This window comes from Delphinus delphis, chromosome 11 (assembly GCF_949987515.2).
Source record: "Delphinus delphis chromosome 11, mDelDel1.2, whole genome shotgun sequence".
Classification (NCBI taxonomy): Eukaryota; Metazoa; Chordata; class Mammalia; order Artiodactyla; family Delphinidae; genus Delphinus; species Delphinus delphis.
The window spans coordinates 50,032,962-50,055,199 of record NC_082693.1 but is presented as its reverse complement, the minus strand read 5'-3'; positions in this window follow the sequence as shown (position 1 = coordinate 50,055,199).

The following is a 22,238-nucleotide window of genomic DNA, read 5'->3' as shown; positions in this document are numbered from 1 at the left end:
GAATATGAGTTAGATGGGGGCAAGGCAGTAGTTATTCAGGAATTGATATAGACCAGGTGAGAAATGACGAGAGGGAGGAAGAGCAAGAGGACCCAAGAAACATGTAGGTAGTAGGACCACAGTTACATAGCGACCAATGGGAGGGAGAAGAAGGAATGTGGGATTACTCCCAGATTTCTGGTTCCAGTACCATCCATTTGGTCATTGAGAGGAAGGGAGGCAGGTTCCATTCTGAGCATATTGAAATTGAAGTACCTGTGGAATATGAATGGAAATGGTGGGTAGATTCCAGATTCCAGCTACTGAAAGTGAAAAGTAGAACCAGAAACATTCCGACTATAAAAGCCTCTGCTCTGGATAGCCCCAGGAGGAAAATACATCTGTGGCTTAAGGGGAGGTTAGTGGGTTAACATTGTTAGGCATCCCTCATATATGTTTTCTCATTGTGGACAAAGAGAGATATTCATCATACCTTTGGAGAACTATGAAGACTAAACAGAGTCATTATTTTTTAACTGATAAGGGCCTTGTGCCTAACATTCTCGGGGAACGTTTCTCTATACTGTTTTGCTTGAATGAGAACTATCCTCTAGTAACGGACTTGAGGTAGTCATTCCAAGTCTGTTGCTCACAGGGTTTTCTAAATGAAGAAGTTTCCCCACTCTCTTTGCCATAAAATAGGGTTAGAGTGGTATATAGCTGGTGTTTTGTTGACCACTGAAAAAACCAGAAGGAAGTTTCATTTAGCTCTCGGTAACAGAGAACTGATTATAGTGATGTGAACACATACAGATTCCTTTTTTTATGTAAAAAAGTCCAGAAATAGATATTCTAGTGCTGGTGAGGCAGCTTCATGAAATCTTCAAGGAGTCTGCTTTCTTTGACCTTCTTTTTCCCCACTATAATAGCATGTGGTTTTCTTTTTAAAAATAGATATATGGTCCAGATGGCTGTTGGATCTCTAGCTAGCATATCCACAGTTCCTGGAAACAAGAAAGATGAAGGGTGGAGGGGCAAAAAGGGCCTATCCAACAACCTCTGTTTACACATCATTTACTAAACTTGGTCACACAACCAAACTAGCCACAAAGAAGGCTGGGAAATTAATTGCACCTGTTACTATTCCAAATAAAATCAGAAGAAACCGAGAATGGATATTAGGTAGATAATTAGCAGCCTTTGCCCCAAAAGGATCCCAAAGATCAGTAATCCTTACAGTTATGCATTGATAAATCAGAGACAGAGAAAGACAGAGATGACAAGAATTTTGAACAAGAAATAAACAATAAAATTTCCTTGCATTTGATAACTCCTTTTTGCCTGAAAAATAGATTATTAACCCAAGGGTCTATGAACCTACTCCGTAAATGGGATTTATGGGATATTTTGAAACTCTTGGAATTTGGGGGACAGCTTTTTTTTTTATTTTGGCCATGCCATGCAGCTTGTGGAATCTCCGTTCCCCAACCAGGGATTGAACCCGGGCCCTCGGCAGTGAGAGCATGGAGTCCTAACACAGGACCCCCAGGGAATTCCCTTGGGGGGAAATTTTTGTGTTTATAGAAATGTGTATAATTTCTTGAGAAAATGGTCAAAATATCATCTCTCCTGAGAAAACCTTTCTTAACTCGTTAGAATTGTCCTCTCTTCTGGGATTTTAGAATAGTGACAATGCCTAAGATAACAACTTGGGATATAAGGGTGCCACCATTAGAAGGTCAGATGGAGGAGGTATGGGGTTGGATACGGAGCACATGGAAATGAATTGAGGTATGGATGCAGAACAAAGTTTATCCTTGGGGGTGTTGGACTCTGGCTGCTAACAGAATGGGAACGAGTGTGGCTTATAAGGCTGAAAGCAGTCTGATAATTTTTTAACCCACTTCCCATTTGGGCATTAAAAAATCCTCACTTCATTGAGGTATAATTCACATACAAAAAAACTGTACATATTTAATGTATACTGGGCATTCTTAATCCATTCTACCAAGACCCTATATTTGAAATAATGAAAATAATATTTCTTTTTTATGTGTAAGCATGGTTCAATTCCATTATGTGAACTGTAATTATGCTCAAGATCCTCTTCTAAGCATCATAAAAGAGACAAAGTTAATGAAGCATAATATATTCTGAAGCACAAACAGAGATGACAAAAATAGGAAGACTTTGAATTCACCTCCTCCCATGGACACACCAAAACAATAACAATATACAGAACAACTCTCTCTCAGAAGGACCTGAAGACCTGCAGAAGAGCAGGATATAAAGAAAAAATTAAGGATATAAAGAAAAAAACTACACCAAGGTGGGTAGGAGGGGAAAAGAAACGATCTAGTCAGGACCGGCACCCCTGGTGGATGACCCAAAAGAGGAAGGAGATATCACAAACTTGGAGGTCCTCCCTAAAGAGTGAGGGGTTCGAGCCCCACATTGGGCACACCAGACCTGGTGACTGGCACTGGGAAGATGAGCTCCCTTAACTGGTTTTGAAAGCCAATGGGGCTTATGACTGGGAGAGCCAGAGGGCTGTAGGAAACCAAGACTCCTCTCTTAAAGGGCTCGTGCACACATTTAACTTGCTCTGAGTCCCAGCTCAGAGGCAGCAGATTGAAAAGCTCCTGGCACTCTAGATGGCCTGCCAAGGCTACTCCAGCATGTCCCCCCAGCCCACACCCAGCTCCAGCTCCAATGCCCCTGCTGAGAGGGTGGCCCCCTGCATGCCCTGAGAGAGGCGCTGGCTTGTGTGCTGAGCTCTGGTTCTAGCCTGTCTGGTTCCAGCGGCCCCTCTATGCCCCTCCAAGGCAGTGGCCCCCAGAGCGCCCCAGAAGAAGCCTTGGCCTGCACCAGACTCTGGCTCTAGCCCTTCAGCTCCAAACCTCCTGCCAAAGGGGTAGTCTCTGGCACACCACAGAAGAAGCTCTGGCCTGTGCTAGGCTCCAGCTGTAGCCCCTCTAGTTCCAGTCCTCCCGCCCTTCCCATCAGGCTACAGCCCCTGGCACACGCTGAACTCTGGATCAAGCCCACCTTGCCAAGATGGCTGCATAAGCATGCCTCAGAAAAAGTCCCAGCCGCACTTATTACAGCTTCAGTCACAGAGACAAACACAGAAAGTCAGACAAAAGTCAGACACAGAAAGAAGACAGAGGAATATGCTCCAAATGAAAGAACAAGAAAAAGCCTGAGGAAAAAACCCTAATAAAATGGAAATAATTAGTTTACCTGATAAAGGGTTCAAAGCAACAGTCATAAAAATGCTCACTGGAGGTAGGAGAAGAATAGAGAGACACATGAGAACTTCAACAAAGAGTTAGAAAATATAAAAAAGATCTAATCAGAGTTGAAGAATACAATAAATAAAATAAAAATGCCTAGAAGGAATCAACAGCAGATTAGGTGATACAGAAGAATGAATAAGTGACCTGGAAGACATAATAGTGGAAATCACCCCATCAGAACAGCAAAAAGAAAAAAAGAATTTTTAAAAAATGAGGATAGTTTAAGGGACCCCTGGGACAACATCAAGTGTGCTAGCATTTGCATTATAGGGGTCCCAGAAAAAGAAGAAAGAGAGAAAAGGGCAGACAAAGTATTTGATGAAAAAATAATGGCTGAAAACTTTCCTAACGTGGAAAAGGAAACAGATATCCAGGTCCAGGAAGCACAGGGAGTCCCAAACTAGATGAACCCCAAGAGATACACACCATGACATATATATCATAATTAAAATAGCAAACGTTAAAGAGAGAATTTTAAAGACAGCAAGAGCAAAACAAAAAGTCACATACAAGGGAAAAAGGTTATCATAAGGCTATATAAACCCAAAAGCCTATCAGCAGATGTTTTAGCAGAAACTTCACAGGCCAGAAAAGAGTGGCATAATATATTTAAAGTGCTGAAAGGGAAAAAATTTACAACCAGGGATACTCTACCCAGCCAGGTTATCATTCAGAATTGAAAGAGAGGTAAACAGTTTCCCAGACAAGCAAAAACTAAAAGAGTTCATCACCGCGAAACTGGCATTACAAGAAATGTTAAAGGGTCTTCTTTCGGTGAAAAAGAAAAGGTCATAACAAGAAATAAGAAAATATATGAAGGGAAAAATCTCAAATCTCCCTGGTAAAGGCAAATGCATAGTAAAGGCAGTGGATCAACAACTTAAAAAGCTAGTATGAAGGTTAAAAGACCAAAGTCATAAAAGCAACTATAACTATAATGAGTAGCTAAGGGATACACAAAAAGATGTAAAATATGATGTGAAAAACAAAATGTGGAGGGGGAGTAAAAATGTAGAGCTTTTAGAATGTGTTTGAAGTTAAATGACTATTAGCTTAAAACAAATCCAGTTGACTCTTGAACAACACAAGTTTAAATTGTGTGGGCCCACTTATATGCAGATTTTTTCCAGTAAATGTATTGGAAATTTTTTTTGGAGATTTGTGACAATTTGAAAAAAGTTGCAGATGAACCATGTGGCTTAGAAATATTGAAAAAATTAAGAAAAAGTTAGGTATGTCATAAATGTATAAAATATATGTAGATACTAGTCTATTTTATCATTTGCTACTTTAAAATATACACAAATCTGTTACAAAATGTGAAATTTTACCAAAACTTACACACACATACACACACACACACACAGACTGTACATGGCACTGTTCACAGTTGAGAGAAATGTAAACAAACGTAAAGATGCAGCATTAAACCATAAATGCATAAAATTCACTGCAGTGTGTATTGTAATCCTGTAATAATTTTGTAGCCACCTCCTGTTGCTATTGTGGTAAGCGCAAGTGTTGTGAGTGCCCACTTGAGACATCGTGTGATGCTAATCATCTCTATGTGAGCAGTTAGTCTCTTTAGTAAATTGTGTATTGCAGTAACAAGTGATGTCTAGTGGTTCTAGCATATATTTCATCATGTTTAGCCCAATACCATAAACCTTGAGTAACACCATGGGACACATATAATGTGCCACCAGTGATGCTGGAAGTGCTCCCAAGAAGCAGAGAAAAGTCATGACATTATAAGAAAAAGTTGAATTGCTAGATATATACTGTAGATTGAGGTCTGCAGCTGTGGTTGCCTGCCATTTCCAGATAAATGAATCCAGTGTAAGGACCATTGTAAAAGAATAAAAGGGAATTTGTGAAGCCATTGCTGCAGCTATGCCAGCAGGTGCAAAAACCTTGTACTTTTTGTAAAATATCTTTTTAGCTCGAATTGAAAATGCAGCTTTTATGTGGGTACAGGATTGCTATAAGAAAGACGTACCTATAGATTCTAATATGATTTGAGAAAAACCAAAGTCATTATATGACAACTTAAAGCAAAAGTGAAGGATCTAAAGGTGGAGAAGTTATGCCAGCAAAGGATGGTTTGATAATTTTAGAAAGAGTCTTGACTAAAAAAATTAAGATAACAGCAGAAGCAGCTTCTGCCAACCACAGATGCCATTAAGAAAATCATTAAAGAGAAAGGATATCTGCCTGAACAGGTTTTTAGTGCATATGAAAGTGCCTTGTTCTGGGGGGAAAAAATGCCACAAAGGACATTTATCAGTAAGGAAGAGAAGCAAGCACCAGGATTTAAGGCAGGAAGGGATAGGCTAACTCTACTATTCTGTGCAAATGCAGTCAAGTTTATAAACAGGACTGCTTCTATCTATAAAGCTGCTAACACCTAAGCCTTGTAGGAAAAAGACAGACACCAGCTGCCAGTCTTTCATTTGTACAACAAGATGGGCTGGACAATGAGAACACTTTTTCTGAATTGGTTCCATCTATGCTTTGTCTCTAAAGTCAGGAAGTACCTTGACAGTAAGGGTCTGCCTTTTAAAGTTCTTTTGTTTTTGGACAATGCCCCTGGCTACGCAGAACCCCATGAATTCAACACTGAAGGTGTCAATGTGGTCTACTTGCCCCCAATCACAACTTCTCTAATTCAGCCTCTAGATCAGGGGCTCCTAGAACATCATGAAAGTCTGGAAGGATTACATCATTGAAGATGCCACCACTGTAATAGAAAAAGCTGTGAAAGCCATCAATCCTGAAACAATAAATTCCTGCTGGAGAAAAAACTGTCCAGGTGTTGTGCATGACTTCACAGGAGTTACGGCAGAGCCAATCAAGGAAATCATGAAAGAGATGGTGGATATGGCAAAAAAAGGAGGGGGCTGAAGGGTTTCAAGGTATGGATCTTGGAGAAATTCAAGAACTAATAGACACCACACCAGAGGAATGAACAGAGGATGACTTGATGAGTGCTTCCAAACCAGTGCCAGACCATGAGGAAGAAGACATAGAAGAAGCAGTGACAGAACAAACTGACATTAGACAATCTGGAAGAAGATTTCTGATTACTCAAGACTGCTTTTAACTTCTTTTATGACATGGACCCTTCTATGGTATGGGCACTGAAACTAAAGCAAATGGTGGAAGAAAGACTGGTATCATATAGAAACATTATTAGAGAAATGAAAAAGCAAAAACGTCAGACAGAAATTATGATGTATTTCCATAAAGTTACACCAAATGTACCTGTCTCCCCTTCCACCTCCTCCAACTCTTCTGCCTCTGCCACCCCTGAGACAGCAAGAACGACCCCTTCTCTTCTTCCTCCTCCTCAGCTTACTCAATGTGAAGATGATGAGGATGAAGAACTTTATGATGATCCACTTCCACTGAATGGGAACTCCCCAAATTAGAGTATAACCTTTAAAAATTGTGAATCACTATACTGTACACCTGTAACTTATATAATAGTGTACATCAACTACACTTCAACAGAAAAGAATAATAATAAAAGACACAAAATCTTTGGGATGTGGCCAAAGCAGTTCTGAGAGAGAAGTTGATAGCGATACAATTCTACAACAAGAAAAAGAAAGTCTCAAATAAACAACATAGCTTTATATCTAAAGGAATTAGAAAAAGAAGAACAAATAAAGCCCAAAATTAGTAGAAGGAAGGAAATAATAAAGATCAGAGCAGAAATAAATGAAGTAGAGACCAAAAATCCAATAGAAAAGATCAATGAAACTAAGCTCTGGTTCTTTGAAAAGATAAACAAAATTGATGAACCTTTAGCTAGACTCATTAAGAAAAAAAGGGAGAGGGCCCAAATAAATAAAATTAGAAATGAAAGAACAGAAGTAACAACTGCTATTATGGAAATATAAACAATCATAAGAGAATATTATGATTAATTGTATCCCAACAAAGTGGGCAATCTAGAAGAAATGGACAAATTCCTAGAAACCTACAATATTCCAAGACTGAATCAGAAAGAAATAGAAAATCTCAACAAATTACCAGTAATGAAATTAAATCAGTAATAATAATAATAAAAAACTCCCAACAAATAAAAATCCAGGACCAGACAGGTACACAGGGGAATTCTAACAAACATTTAAAGAAGAATTAATACCTATTCTTCTCAAACTATGTCATAAAAATTGAAGAGGAGGGAACACTTCCAAACACATTCTAAGAGGCTATCATTACCCTGATACCAAAACCAGACAAATACAACACAAAATAAGAAAATTATAGCCCAATATCCCTGATGAATATAGATGCAAAAATCCTTAACAAAAAATTAGCAAACCAAATTCAACAATACATTAAAAAGGTCACACATCATGATTAAGTGGGGTTAATTACAGGGATGTAAGGATGGTTCAATATCTGCAAATCAATCAACATGATACAAGACATGAGCAAAATGAAGGATGAAAATCACATGACTATCTCAATAGATGCAGAAAAAGCATTTGACAAAATTCAACATCCATTCATGATAAAAACTCAATAAAGTGGGTATAGAGGGAACATACTTCAACATAATAAAAGTCATTTATGACAAACCCACAGCTCATATTATACTCAATGGTGCAAAGCTGAAAGATTTTCCTCTAAGATCAGGAACAAGATGAGAATGTCTATTCTTGTCACTTTTATTTAATATAGTATTGAAAGTCCTAGCCACAGAAATCAGACAAGAAAAAGAAATGAAAATCATCCAATGTGGAAAGGAAGAAGTAAAAGTGTCACTGTTTGCAAAGGACATAATACTATGTATAGAAAACCCTAAAGATTCCACCAAAAAACTATTAGAACTAATAAATGAATTCAGTAAAGTTCCAGGATACAAAATTAATATACAGAAATCTGCTGCATTTCTACATACCAATAATGAACTATTAGAAAGAGAAATCAAGAAAACAATTTTATTTACAATTGCATCAAGAAGAATAAAACACCTAGGAATAAATCTACCCAAGGAAGTTAAAGACCTGTATTTGGAAAACAAGATATCGATGAAAGAAATTGAAGATAACACAAATAAATGGAAAGATATTCCACGTTCATGGGCTGGAAGAATTAATATTGCTAAACTGTCTATACTACCCAAAGCAATCTATAGATTCAATGCAATCCTTATCAAAATACCCATAGCATTTTTCACAAAGCTAGAACAAATAATTTAAAAATTTGTATGGAACCACAAAAGACCCTGAATAGTCAAAGCAATCCTGAGGAAAAAAAGAACAAAGTAGGAGGTATCATGCTCCCTGATTTCAAACTATAACAAAGCTACTGTAATCAAGACAGTATGGTGCTGGCACAAAAACAGATGCATAGATATATGGAATAGAGAGCCCAGAAATAAACCCATGCTTATAATGTCAATTAATCTATGACAAAGGAGGCAAAAATATACAATGGAAAAAAGATGGTCTCTTCAATATGTGGTGTTGGGAAAACTGCACAGATGAAAGAATATAAAAGAATGAACTAGATTATTTTCTTCCACCATGTACAAAAACAAATTCAAAATGAATTAAAGGCCTAAATATAAGACCTGAAACCACAAAACTCCTAGAAGAAAACATAGGCAGAACACTCTGACATAAGTTGTAGCAATATTTTTTTGGTGGGGATCTATCTCTTTAGGCAAGGGAAATAAAGGCAAAAATAAACAAATGGAACTACATTAAACTAAAAAGGCTTTGTACAGCGAAGGAAACCATCAACAAAACCAAAAGGCAACTTAGTGAATAGAAGAAGATATTTGCAAATTATATGTCCAATAAGGTGGTAATTTCCAAAATACATATAGAATGAACACAAGTTAATATAAAAAAATGGGCAGAAGACCTGAATAGACATTTTTCCAAAGATGACATACAGATAGCCAACAGGGACATGAAAAGATGCTCGATATCACTAATTATTAGTGAAATATAAGCAAAAGCCACAATGAGATATCATCTCACACCTGGGCAATCATCAAAAAGACAACAAATAATAAATGTTGGTGAGGATGTGGAGAAAAGGGAACCCTAGCACACTTTTGGTGGGAATGTAAATTAGTACAGCCACTATGGAAAACAGAATGGAGGTTTCTCAAAAAATTAAAAATAGAACTATCATATGATCCAGCAATTCCATTCCTGTGTATTTTTCAAAGAAAATGGAAACACTAATTTGAAAAGATATATGCGCCCCAATGTTTCTTGCAGCATTATTTACAATTGCTAAGGTATGGAAGCAACCTAAGTGACCATCAACAGATGAATAGATAAAGAAGATGTGGTATATATATACAATGGAATATTACTCAGCCATAAAAAAGAATGAAACCTTGCCATATGCGACAACATGGATGAACCTGTATGGTATTACGCTAAGTGAAATAAGTTAGACAGAGAAAGACAAATACTGTATGTTTTCACTTATATGTGGCATCTAAAAAAACCCAAAAGGACAAATATTACAAAACAGAAATAGACTCACAGATACAGAGAACAAACCAGCAGCTGCCAGAGGGGAGGGTGGTGGGGCATGAACGAAATAGGTGAAGGGGATCAAGAGGTACACACTATCAGTTATAAAATAAATAAGTCAGAGGAGTAATATACAGCACAGGGAATATAGTCAATAATATTATAATAACTTTGTATGGTGCATAATATAAAAATATAAAATCACTATGTTTTATACCTGAAACTAATATTGTCAGTCAACTGTATTCAATTAAAAAAAAAACCCAAACCAAACCAAGCCAAACCAAAACAAAATACAAAAAAACTAGTATTATAAATTGGGTGGCTTAAACTACAGAAATTTATTTCCTCCAAGTTCTGGAAACTGTATATCTGAGATCAAGGTTGTCGGCAGGTTTGGTTTCTTCTCCCCTTGGCTTGTAGATGATTACCTTCTACCTGTTTCCCTACATAAGTCTTCTCTGTGTTTTTGTGTCCTAATCTTTTAAAAAATTTATTTATTTATCTATTTTACTTTTGGCTGCCTTGGGTCTTTGTTACCATGCGCAGGCTTTCTCTAGTTGCGGCGAGTGGGGGCTACTCTTCATTGTGGTGCACGGGCTTCTCATTACGATGGCTTCTCTTGTTGCAGAGCATGGGCTTTAGGCGTGTAGGCTTCAGTAGTTGTGGCACGCGGGCTCAGTAGTTGTGGCACACGGGCTTAGTTGCCCCGTGGCATGTGGGATCTTCCCGGACCAGGGATTGAACCCGTATCCCTTGCATTGGCAGGCTGATTCGTAACCACTGCGCCACCAGGGAAGCCCCTGAAATCTTTTAAAATCGTATTTATTAAAAATAAGTGATGTATGTTCAACTTATTAAAAGTTTAATTTATTAGATATATTAGTACTATTTAGCACTTAGGAGGTTTTAGTTGTTTGAGCAGAGTACTTAACAAAGGGAAATTAATTAAAGTAGTTTAAAATGCTGCCGTTTTTAATTAAGTTTGCAAGTAGGATCAAACATTATTCAAAGACTCCTTGAAAGTTATTATAAAAATTTGTTAATAGTTTTATCCATTATCAGAATAAATTTTGCCAATTAAACGGGGACCTTCAGGTTCTCACCTCCTTGTGGCAGCTCAAGGGAAAGGGCATTCCTCTTGGCATCTGTACAGACACAGTGAAGGCACAGACGTAATATTGGAGAATTACACAGAGATTCTTTCAAATAAATTTATGGCTTATGACATAGACTCGGAAAATTTTGTGGATCTGACTTCCCGTGTTCTTCTCTCCCAAGCTTCTTCTGCTGTGATGATGAACACCAGTAGATCTGGCAAAGCAGGCGGAGCCCATGTATACACAGGCGTGACTTGGGTAGTCTCAGAGGGTGGGTGAAAAACCACCTCTAATTCCCTCAAAACAGAAGAGTTACTAGACAAGACATAGCCTTCCAGTTGGAGAAATAAAGTAAGTCTCAACAACCGGTCCCTTATGTTTTACTGGACAAACACAATGGCCATTTTCAACTGTTAACAGTACCCCTTGAAACGGATTTTCGATATTTGCTCACTTATGACCATCCTTTCCTCTTCTGAGTATCATGGTATTTCCGCCTTAGTAAATGAACCCCCTCTCCAAGGCATAAGTGTGATAAGACCCACTTCTCCAGTGAATACCAATCACAAGGCAATTTTTTCTGAGGGGCCTTAGCTTGTACCTCTACATAAAAGAAAACCTGTAATTTTGAGGTTTTTAAGGCATTGGATATGCTAGCTATCTAGCTACTGGTTGGTGAGTGTCTTCTCTATTTTCTTTATGCAGTACAACTGTTAAACTAAATTAGAAAGACTTATTTTAGACTCTGAGTCTGTGATGTCTTTTCCACAGCAGAGGATAATATGAAACTTTTGTCTACTCATAAACCTCTTTGTGGTAGAGAGAATAAAACCTTATTACACCGATTTTTAAAAGCATGTGTGTTTTCATTTTTATTGTAAATATTTTTCAGTTTTATTATTCTCTTTCAGTAAACAAGTTTTGTTCATTTTGCTGCTTTGCATTTCTCACTATTGAGTGTACAAAGTGTTATAGCCTCTTACTCTAAAATTATTTGATTTCATATTTAGTGGTGACTTTATTTCTAGGTTTCTGTGTTTTCCTAAATACCAACCAAGTATGAAATCTGATTGTCAGATACATTTCTGACCCCCTCTTCTTTGAATTACTAGAATTTAAATACAGCTCAGCCTGCTAAAACAGAAGTGTTTTGTGAAATCCCTGACTTAATACATATTCAAATATACTTAAAATTTTAATGTAGAAATCACCACATTATAGTTGGTCAAATTATAGTATAATCCAACCAGTTATTTGACAACTTTTCAAAACAAATGGAGACCAGTTCATTGCAGAATGGTAATTAAATGTGCAACTGAAACCTGTGACTTAATAAATGTTTTGAAGTTTCATTCAAAGCCTCCATATGCTCTGCAATTATTAGCAAGTTCTCTTGTCAGTTAGAGTGGCATTTTTATTTTTATACTGGCAAACTGGATTCAAGAATATAAATTTTCTTCAGACTCATCTAGTCAGCAGAGAAGCTGAAAAGAAATCTGCATCTTTTGGTTTCTAATTTTGTTTCATAAAATTTTTCTTTTCGCAGTTTTTTTTTTCAATCAATAAACCAGAAAAAATAGTGTTTATTGAGCATCTATGTTGAGGCCTTATAAGAAGTAGTACACATTAAAATTGTTTTATTATTTCAAATAATAACTAGGGGCAATATGGAGTGTGGCCAGGAATTGGGAACAATTGATAAGGGGAAGATCAGGCAATAGGCCGTTGCAATGGTCCTGCTAGACATTCTGAAGACTTGAAATAAGGTAGTGGCAATAAAGATGGGGAGAGAGACTGTGTAAGTTAGTTCCATGATAAAATTGACTTAATTTGGTGCCTTGTGAGATACAAATATTGAGGCTGAAATAAAGGTTGAAGATACTATTGACCTGTTAATATGGGTGACGAAGCGAATGCATGCCTTTTACCAATATTTGGAGGCTTCAATAAACATTATATTTTCTAGCCTTCCTTGCAAATAGAAGTGGCTATGTTACTAAATTCTGATCAATAATATTAAACAGAAGCTATTGGATTGAACTTATGGGAAAGATCCTTAAAAGAGATCAGACAGCTTTTGCCCTTCTTCCCTTTCTCCTTCATTTCTAATTGGCCTGGAATGTGGATGTGATGACCAAAGGTCTAGGGCCATCTTGGGCAAAAAAGCAACCATGAGGATGAAAACCACTCACTGATGATGGTGAATAAGAAAAATGGAAGGAGGCCAAGTGTCTGATGACTATGGAGCCGGCCACAGTCCTAGACTACTTACTTCCTGATACCTTTAATGTGAAAGAAATATAAACCTACATCTTGTTTAGAAATTTCTTTCTGCTGCCAAACCTAATCTTAATTGATATAGGATTCTTTCATGAATTTCCTTTTGAACAAGTTAAATATGAGGACATCCAGATGTAGATATCAGTTGGATAGGTAACAAATGCACTGTAATTTCCTCAAGAGCCTGAGACAAAGCAGATGCTCAAAATATATTTATTTAATGAGCTCAAGAGAGCGGCCTGGAGGTGAAAGCTTTTTGAATTATTGGCAACTGAATGGTGGTTGTAGAATAACTCCACTTAATGGATATTATGTAGAATAAAAAGGCTAGCAAAGATAGAACATATATCTATATTTATATATCTGTCCTATTGAAGTTCCATAATAAGGAAAAGTAGTTGTAGCACACTACTTATGCCAACATTATACAGCTGATGATAATGTGAGGACCAACTATGACCCCATTGGGATGATGAGGGAAGGGTAATAAAGTGAAGGAGATCATATCAAAGAGTCAAAGAATAATGACAAAACCAACAAAGCAAGAAGTGGCATCACACACACATTTAGGGATACAGAGGAAATGAAAAAGAAACAGCCCAAGAGTTGAAAATGGTTGCCCCTGGGGGCACTAAGTGGGAGTGATATGTGGTGGAAAGGAGAATTGCTCTTTTTGGATCTACCTTTCGGTAGTAGTTGATTTTTGAAAACGACGTGCAGCTATTAAAACAGTTGCAACTATTTTTGATAATAAAAAGATACCTTTGATATTATTCTACTGTCTATACAGTGGAAAGCTATTTTCAAAGATATAACAGAGAGGAATATAAAGGAACCAAAAGAGTAAAAAGAAGTAAGTATATCAGAGGCCATCCTATTAACTTTATTTTATAAAGGGACATGAAGATGAAGGAAAATGCAAATGACAATAAACCTCAAAACAGATGGAAGAAATAAGATTAGAATGAAGATTGCTTTTAAGTTTAAAACAGAAATCCAGTTCTAAGCATTCTATTGCTGACATACAATGAACACTCCAAATATTTTGTCTCAGCAAAAACAATTTGTAGAAAAGCTGCAATTCTATATTCTTCAAGTGAGTAGATGAGATTTTAAATTTGAGGAAAATAGAATTCAAGAGATTAAGAAAAAGGATGGAGAACAGTTACAAGAAGCTCATCAAAATATTGCTGATAAAATTGATATGAGATGTGAAATCCAATAAAGGGTCATTATTTGGAAAAGGAATCATTGTCAAATATCTCTAGAATAAAAAGGCCAGAAAACAGAAGAATAAATAAATAAATAAATAAATAAATCAGAAGCAAAGGCTCATTGATAAGTGGGGTGGACCGAAAGAAGTAACTTTTAATGACAACCTTTGGTAATTATTGATCTGTTTTGGCTTAAAATCATGTATTTTTGTGCTTATGTACCACTCTCTTCTAGTTTCCTTTTGTCTCCTTTCTTGCCTTCTTCTAAGTTTATTATTTTTCGCCATTCCATTGTTTCCCCTTTATTTGTTTGAATTTTAATTAAAGACATCTTCTAAAAATAATGGTGATATTAACATTTCTTTTCTGCCGTTAAGAACAAAATTGATAATATTAGTTTGAAGTACAAGTTATTTGGCAATTAATTCATTTATGTGCTGTCCAAATACACGTTAAAAATTGTAGTGTATGTTCAAAGTCGATTTACCCTATATTGACTTTGGGTTATTATATATGCATGGAAAAAAGAAAAAACAAACAAAAAAACCTAAACCCCATAGACTTCTTCTTTTGAAGTAACACTGAGCAAATAAAAACCAATAACACTATATCTGTACTGTCTCTAACTTACGTTCATACTATCACTCTGAAATTGTCCAGATATTACTATTATTTATAGAGCCTGAGGTTAATACATCTGGATTAGTCTTTTTTCACAGTGAGCATTTTATATGAACTTCTATGGACTAATCTCCAAATAATTTGAAACAACCTATATTACACATTACAATGTAATTTGGATGTGGAATGGTTTTAAGGGTGTTTATATAGGTTTGAGTAACTCCAACTTTATGAGATAAGTCTATGAACTGAAAATCATATACCTTGAGAGGGTTCTTAAAATCTCATTTGATCCAGTTCTATACAGATGTCATTATTGCCATTTTGTTTCTGGAGGAAATGAGGCCCAGATTAGTTAAACTGATGGCTTATGCGCTCACAATCAGTAAGTGACAGAGGGAAAAGGGAGAACTGAGAGTCTTCCAGTCTTCCAGTAAAGTACAGTAATCCTCTTTCTGGTGCACTTTAGATCAGAAATCAGGATGGGAAGCAAATAATCCTGGGTAGGCATTTATTTATTTATTTATTTATTAAGATAAATAAATTTATTTATTTATTTTTGGCTGCATTGGTTCTTAGTTCCTCTTTCAATCTCTTGAGTGGGACTCCCATAGTCAAATCCAACAATGTGCAGCTTAATACTTCAACACGTACTAATATACATGTGCTTTTAATAGATATTTGATTTAGTGGATACTATTTATAAAATGCTCTGAAGGACAAGTTTATTGTCTTAATCTCACCACATATATTTGTCATTCATTGGTAAATGGATACCCAGTTTTAATGTATCATTTCATTGGGTCTTCTTCTAACCTATAAAAATTCAATTTAACAAGAAGACAATGCAGTTCAAGATTTGGGGATGAGTAATACCCAATTTCACTAAACTTATTTACAAATGAAGAAATCTACTTGGATTTCAGTTCCATTCTGCATTATGCTACTCTTAGGAAATTTGCTTTAAAAGTCCTGCTCCATTAGGCACTTTAAAAATTTTTTTTAAATAAATTTATTTATTTAATTTATTTATTTTTGGCTGTGCTGGGTCTTCGTTGCTGCATGCAGGCTTTCTCTAGTTGCGGCGAGCGGGGTTTGCTCTTTCTTGCGGTGCGCGGGTTTCTCATTGCGGTGGCTTCTCTTGTTGCAGAGCATGGGCTCTAGGCTCACAGGCTTCAGTAGTTGTGGCACACGGGCTCAGTAGTTGTGGCTTGCAGGCTCTAGAGCGCAGGCTCTGTAGTTGTGGCGCATGGGCTTAGTTGCTTCACAGCATGTGGGATCTTCCCAGACCAGGGCTCAAACCCATGTCCCCTGAATTGGCAGGAGGATTCTTTTTTTTTTTTAACATCTTTCTTGGGGTATAATTGCTTCACAATGGTGTGTTAGTTTCTGCTTTATAACAAAGTGAATCAGCTATACATATATCCCCATATCTCCTCCCTCTTGTGTCTCCCTCCCACTCTCCCTATCCCACCCCTCTAGGTGGACACAAGGCACCGATCTGATCTCCCTGTGCTATGAGGCTGCTTCCCACTAGCTATCTATTTTACGTTTGGTAGTGTATATATGTCCATGCCACTCTCTCACTTCGTCCCAGCTTACCCTTCCCCCTCCCTGTGTGCTCATGTCCATTCTCTACGTCTGCGTCTTTATTGGCAGGAGGATTCTTAACCACTGTGCCACCAGGGAAGCCCGGCACTTTTTTTTTAGTGACCTGCAAACTTACATGTGCCAATAGTTTTCATATTCGTTTTGTTCTAGAGCCAAATAGAGTTATTAATAACTTTGTGAAATGTTTTATACAAATGTTAAAGATTAACAAATGGTGTAGTGGATGATTTCATATCTCCATGGTACATCAGCATTTAGGACAGAACATCAGCATTCCAGTACTGTGCACAGCCATTCCCACAAAGTCTATTTCAAGCATTCTTCACACTTTGGCTTTGGCTAGGCTACAAGAGTGTCACTAATGGATGCAATAAAATATTTTAAGATTAGCCCTTTCCTGGCATGACGTAGTATTGTATTTCTCAAAGTAGAATCCTAGACCACTGTGATCCACAGTTACATTCTTACAAGAATTTTAAAATTTTATATTTTATTTCAATGAAAATCTTAAAAAAACACAAGTGTATTTGGGGTTGTCTACATGCCTACTTTATAACCAAATGTGGTAGTTTCAGATCTCACGTTTGGTTTTGTGTTGTTCATGGAATAGTCTTAAGTGAGGTTGTTTAAATTTTAGTGGGGGAATAGACTCTTCTGATCACTGGGGTCAGTGAATGTATTCTCAAGGTCAAAGAATTCTCTGATCTGGTCTGGCTCATTAGAAATGAAGACAAAGCTATTGCTTTCTACAGTGCTTTGGAGAGAAGTCTGTGAATTGATAAATGTTTAATCACACAATTTTTTGGGTGTTATCTTTTCTAATAATTTTCTCAGACCCCTATTTTTATTAGGCCATGTAAAACTGCTTTGATTAAAAGTGTGGATATCCACTTGCAAATAATGTTATACTTTTTGTACACCATACTTTAAAAGAAATACACCAGACAAAAAAATCAACTCAAAATGGATTAACGACTTAAACATAAGGCCTGCAAACTCCTGGAAGAAAACATAGGGAAAAACTTTATGACATTGTTTTTGGCAGTGACTACACAGATATGATATCAAAAGCACAGACAACAAAAGCAAAAATTAACAAGTGAGACTACATCAAACTAAAAAGATTTTGCACAACAAAGGAAACAATCAACAGAGTGAAAAGGCCAACTGATGGAAAGGGAGAAAGTATTTGCAAACCATGTATTTGATAAGCAATTAACCTCCAAAATATATAAGGAACTCCTCCAACTCAACAACAACAAAACAAAACCCAAACTCATAACCTAATTACAAAATTGGCTAAGGATTTAAATAGACATTTCTTCAAAGAAGACATATAAATGGTCAATAGGTATATGAAAAAATGCTCACTGTCACTAATTATCAGAGAAATTCAAATTAAAACACAATGAGGTATCACCTTGCACTTGTCAGGATAGCTATTATCAAAAAAAAGAAAAGACAACAAGTGTTAGTAAGGACATGGAGAAAAGGGAACACTTGTACACCGTGGTGGGAATACATAATGTGCAGCCATTATGGAAAACAGTACGGAGGTTCCTCAAAAAATTAAAAATAGAACTACCATATGTTCCAGCAATCCCACTTCTGGGTATTTATTCAAAAGAATTGAAATCAGGATCTTGAAGAGATATTAGCACTCCCATATTCATTGCGGCACTATTCACTATAACCAAGATGTGGAAAAAAACATGAATGTCCATTGACAGATAAATGGCTAAAGAAAATGTGGTATATACACATAATAAAGTGCTACTCAGCCTTAGAAAAGAAGGAAATTCTGCAATATGTGACAACAATGATGAACCTTGAGGACATTACGCTAAGTGAAACAAGCCAGTCATAGAAAGACAAATACTGCATGATTCAAGTTTCATGAGGTATCTAAAAGAGTCACATTCATAAAATCAAGGAGTGGAATGGTGGTTCCAGGGGCAGGGGGGAGGTAGAAATGGGGATTTGCTAATCAACGGGCATAAAATCTGAACGACTTTGAGTAAAAAATGATCTCTCGACAACTCTGTTCTGTAACCATTTTCTTGATATTCTGAATTCCATTTCCTTTGAAATCAAAGTGTATTCTACTAACTTAATAGTCTCCACTACCATAGTAATGAATCATGTTCTGACTAGTGGCATATATTCATGAATATAGTAGCTGGAAATGATTCAGCAAATTGTTTGCTGAGGATATCTTAATAATGTTTGTTGAGTTCACTGTCAGGTTCCTGGTCTAAACAGAAGGAATAAGGAGTTTGAACATCCTTACCACAACAGTTAACATTTATTGTCACTTGCTGATGTTGACACAGTGAGCATAATGCTTCTGGGGTATAATCAAATCTAATACAACAACCTATGAGAGTTGATACTCTTATTATCTGAATCCATTGTAAATGATTCTAATCCCCCTGATTTCCTACAGTTACCACTTTGTCCAGGGAAGTCCCTCCACCCTTCCTCCTAACCTCAGCTAATAACTTTGCCTTTATTCCACATCATTACAAAACCTAAGGCCATAAGATGCCAACTCCTTCATCTTGCAACCACCAACTCTACAAACTTAACCTGCAACTGAGCTCATCTTCTCCCTCTTTCTACCCATTACAACTAACAAAGAACTAGTCCTTACATTTTGTAGAACCCATCACCCGTATCCTTTTTGGTGTGTGTGCATAAAAAATTTTTTTTCCAGTTTTATTGAGATATAAGTACATACATCACTGTATAAGTTTGAGGCATACAGCATGATGGTTTGATTGGCATACACTGTGAAGTGATTACCCCAATAGATTCAGCTAACATCCATAATCTCTAATAGATACAATAAAAAGAAAAGAAAGCAAAAAAAAGAAAAAAGGGAAAACTTTTTCCTAGTAATGTGAACACTTAGGATTTAACTGTACCCTTTTTAAGAATATTAAACCTTGGGTCTCTCTCTCTCTTGCATTATCAATTTTCTCTCTCTATCATGGATCATTCCCATCAACATGCAAATATGTTTTAGAATCTTGATTATTTATTAGTTTTTCCTGATGGGCTGTTGGCTTTCCTTTTACTTTTAGAAGTACTTTATATTTTATGCATAATTACCTTTTCTTAGAAATGTTACAGATATATTCTGGTTTTTGTTTGTCTTTAACTTTATTTATTAAGTATTTTGATATAAACTTTCAAAAACTTTTTTAAATAACCAGAGCTTTAGTTTACTCCCTTTATTGTTTCAGGGATTTGTGAATTGCTTAATAGGATCTTTTTCCAATGCAAAATTTTCAAAATATTTTTCTGTTTTCTTCCAGTATTTTTTTAGTTTTATGTACACACTATTTAGAATTTATCTTTGTGTATGATATGTTAATGATCTATTTTTACATTTTATTTTCAGATCTATAGCTAAGTATCTTAATGATATTTGCTAAATAGTTCACTACTATATGCCAACTTTGTCATGTACCTGATCTCCATACACATGTTTTTGGGTTTTTTTAAAAATTTTATTTATTTATTTAATTTTTTGGCTGCTTTGGGTCTTCGTTGCTGTGCACGGGCTCTTCTCTAGTTGTGGTGAGCAGGGGCTACTCTTCATTGCAGTGTGCGGGCTTCTCATTGTGGTGGCTTCTCTTGTTGCAGAGCACAGGCTCTAGGCGTGCAGGCTTCAGTAGTTGTGGCTCGTGGGTTCTAGAGCACAGGCTCAGTAGTTGTGGCTCATGGGCTCAGTAGTTGTGGCTCGTGGGCTCGGTAGTTGCGGCTCGCAGGCTCTAGAGCGTAGGCTCAGTAGTTGTGATGCATGGGCTTAGCTGCTCCGCGGCATGTGGGATCTTCCCAGACCAGGGCTCGAACCCATGTCCCTTGCATTGGCAGGCGGATTCTTAACCACTGTGCCACCAGGGAAGTCCCCCATATGTGTGTTTTTGTACACTTTTTTTCTCCATTCATCTAATGTCTATGCATAGACAGATTTCTAGCTTTGCGGTATGTTTTAACATCTAATAGGGCCAATTCCTCTTCATTATTTTTCACTTTTCAGAATTTTCTAAGAAATCCTTGGATATTTACTTTTTTTTGGCTGCCTTGGGTCTTTGTTGCTGGGCGTGGGCTTTCTCTAGCTGTGGGGAGCAGGGGCTACTCTTCATTGTGGTGGACAGGCTTCTCATTGCAGCGGCTTCTCTTGTGGAGCATGGGCTCTAGGCACGCAGTCTTCAGTAGTTGTGGTGCATGGGCTCAGTAGTTGTGGCAAGTGGGCTCTAGAGTGCAGGCTCAGTAGTTGTGGCGCATGGGCTTAGTTGGCGCGCAGGCTTAGGGAAGCCCTGTCATTATTGATATTTATAACATGCAAGCACTGAATATCTGACTCTCATGCACAGAAACTGACATTTTACTTCTCACTCAAAAGTGACTAAAAAAAGTGACAGAGTAAAGCCACACAGAACCATGTGAAAAAAATACATCAAACTGGATACCAGAGCACTCTACTCTCTGCTGGACACCTGAACTACCCATATCTCCCTCTCTAATTGTTAGTGAAACTCTTGTGTTCAGCTAAACTAAAATGCTATTAGCTGAGGGATGGATTTAATGAGTGTTAATTAAGATGAGTCATACTTTTTCAAATGTTAAGTCAATAGCCCAGAATAATGAATTTGGAATAGACAAAATTTAAAGTTTTCTCCTTAAAAAAAATTGGAAGCAGTTCAAAGGAAACCTGGGAAATAATGGCAATAGCAAAGCATGAAAAGGAAGAGAACCTAGGTGATCCCTGTCACCCAAAAGTAGGATCTGGTTTAGGGGCCCTGAGAGACAATGTTACTCTCCCAATTCTACTCTCAGAAAATGCTCTTTCAAAGGATGAGTTTCTCAGCAATTCATGTCTCAGTGGAAATTATACTGCAATCTAACTCTGAATTAAATTTGAGTAATCTAAGTTAATGAATAATGACAGCAGAAGTGAAAGTACTATTAAAAAGTTCTTTCTTCTGCATCTTTCTTCCTGTAATCTATAAAAAATTTATTAAAGGATATAAGTGTATACCTGAATGTGGAGACATAATGAATTTATATTTCTGGATGAGAAGAGTAACTACTGTAAACGTCAAGTCTTCTCAAAGTTGTAGTCAATGCAACCACAATAAAAACTTGATAGGATTTTAAAATGGAATAAAAGCTAATGTTAACGGTCATCTTTAGGAGTAAGTATCCAAGGGACTTCCCTGGTGGCACAGTGGTTAAGAATCTGCCTGCCAATTCAGGGGACACGGGTTCGAGCCCTGGTCCAGGAATATCCCACATGCCACAGAGCGGCTGGGCCAGTGAGCCATGGCTGCTGAGCCTGCGCGTCCGGAGCCTGTGCTCCGCAATGCGAGAGGCCACGACAGTGAGAGGCCCGCGTACTGCAAAAAAAAAAAAAAAAAAAAATCATCTGGAAAAAGAAGTAGATGAGAATGTCCAAGAAATTTTAAGAAAGAAAATTTTGTGTGGGAACTTTCACTACCGAATATTAAAACATACAAAACATCAGTAATTAATGCATCATAGTAGTGACAAATGAATAAGTTATAGACACAGAATAGAAAGGCAAGAAATCGACTCATATACATAGGA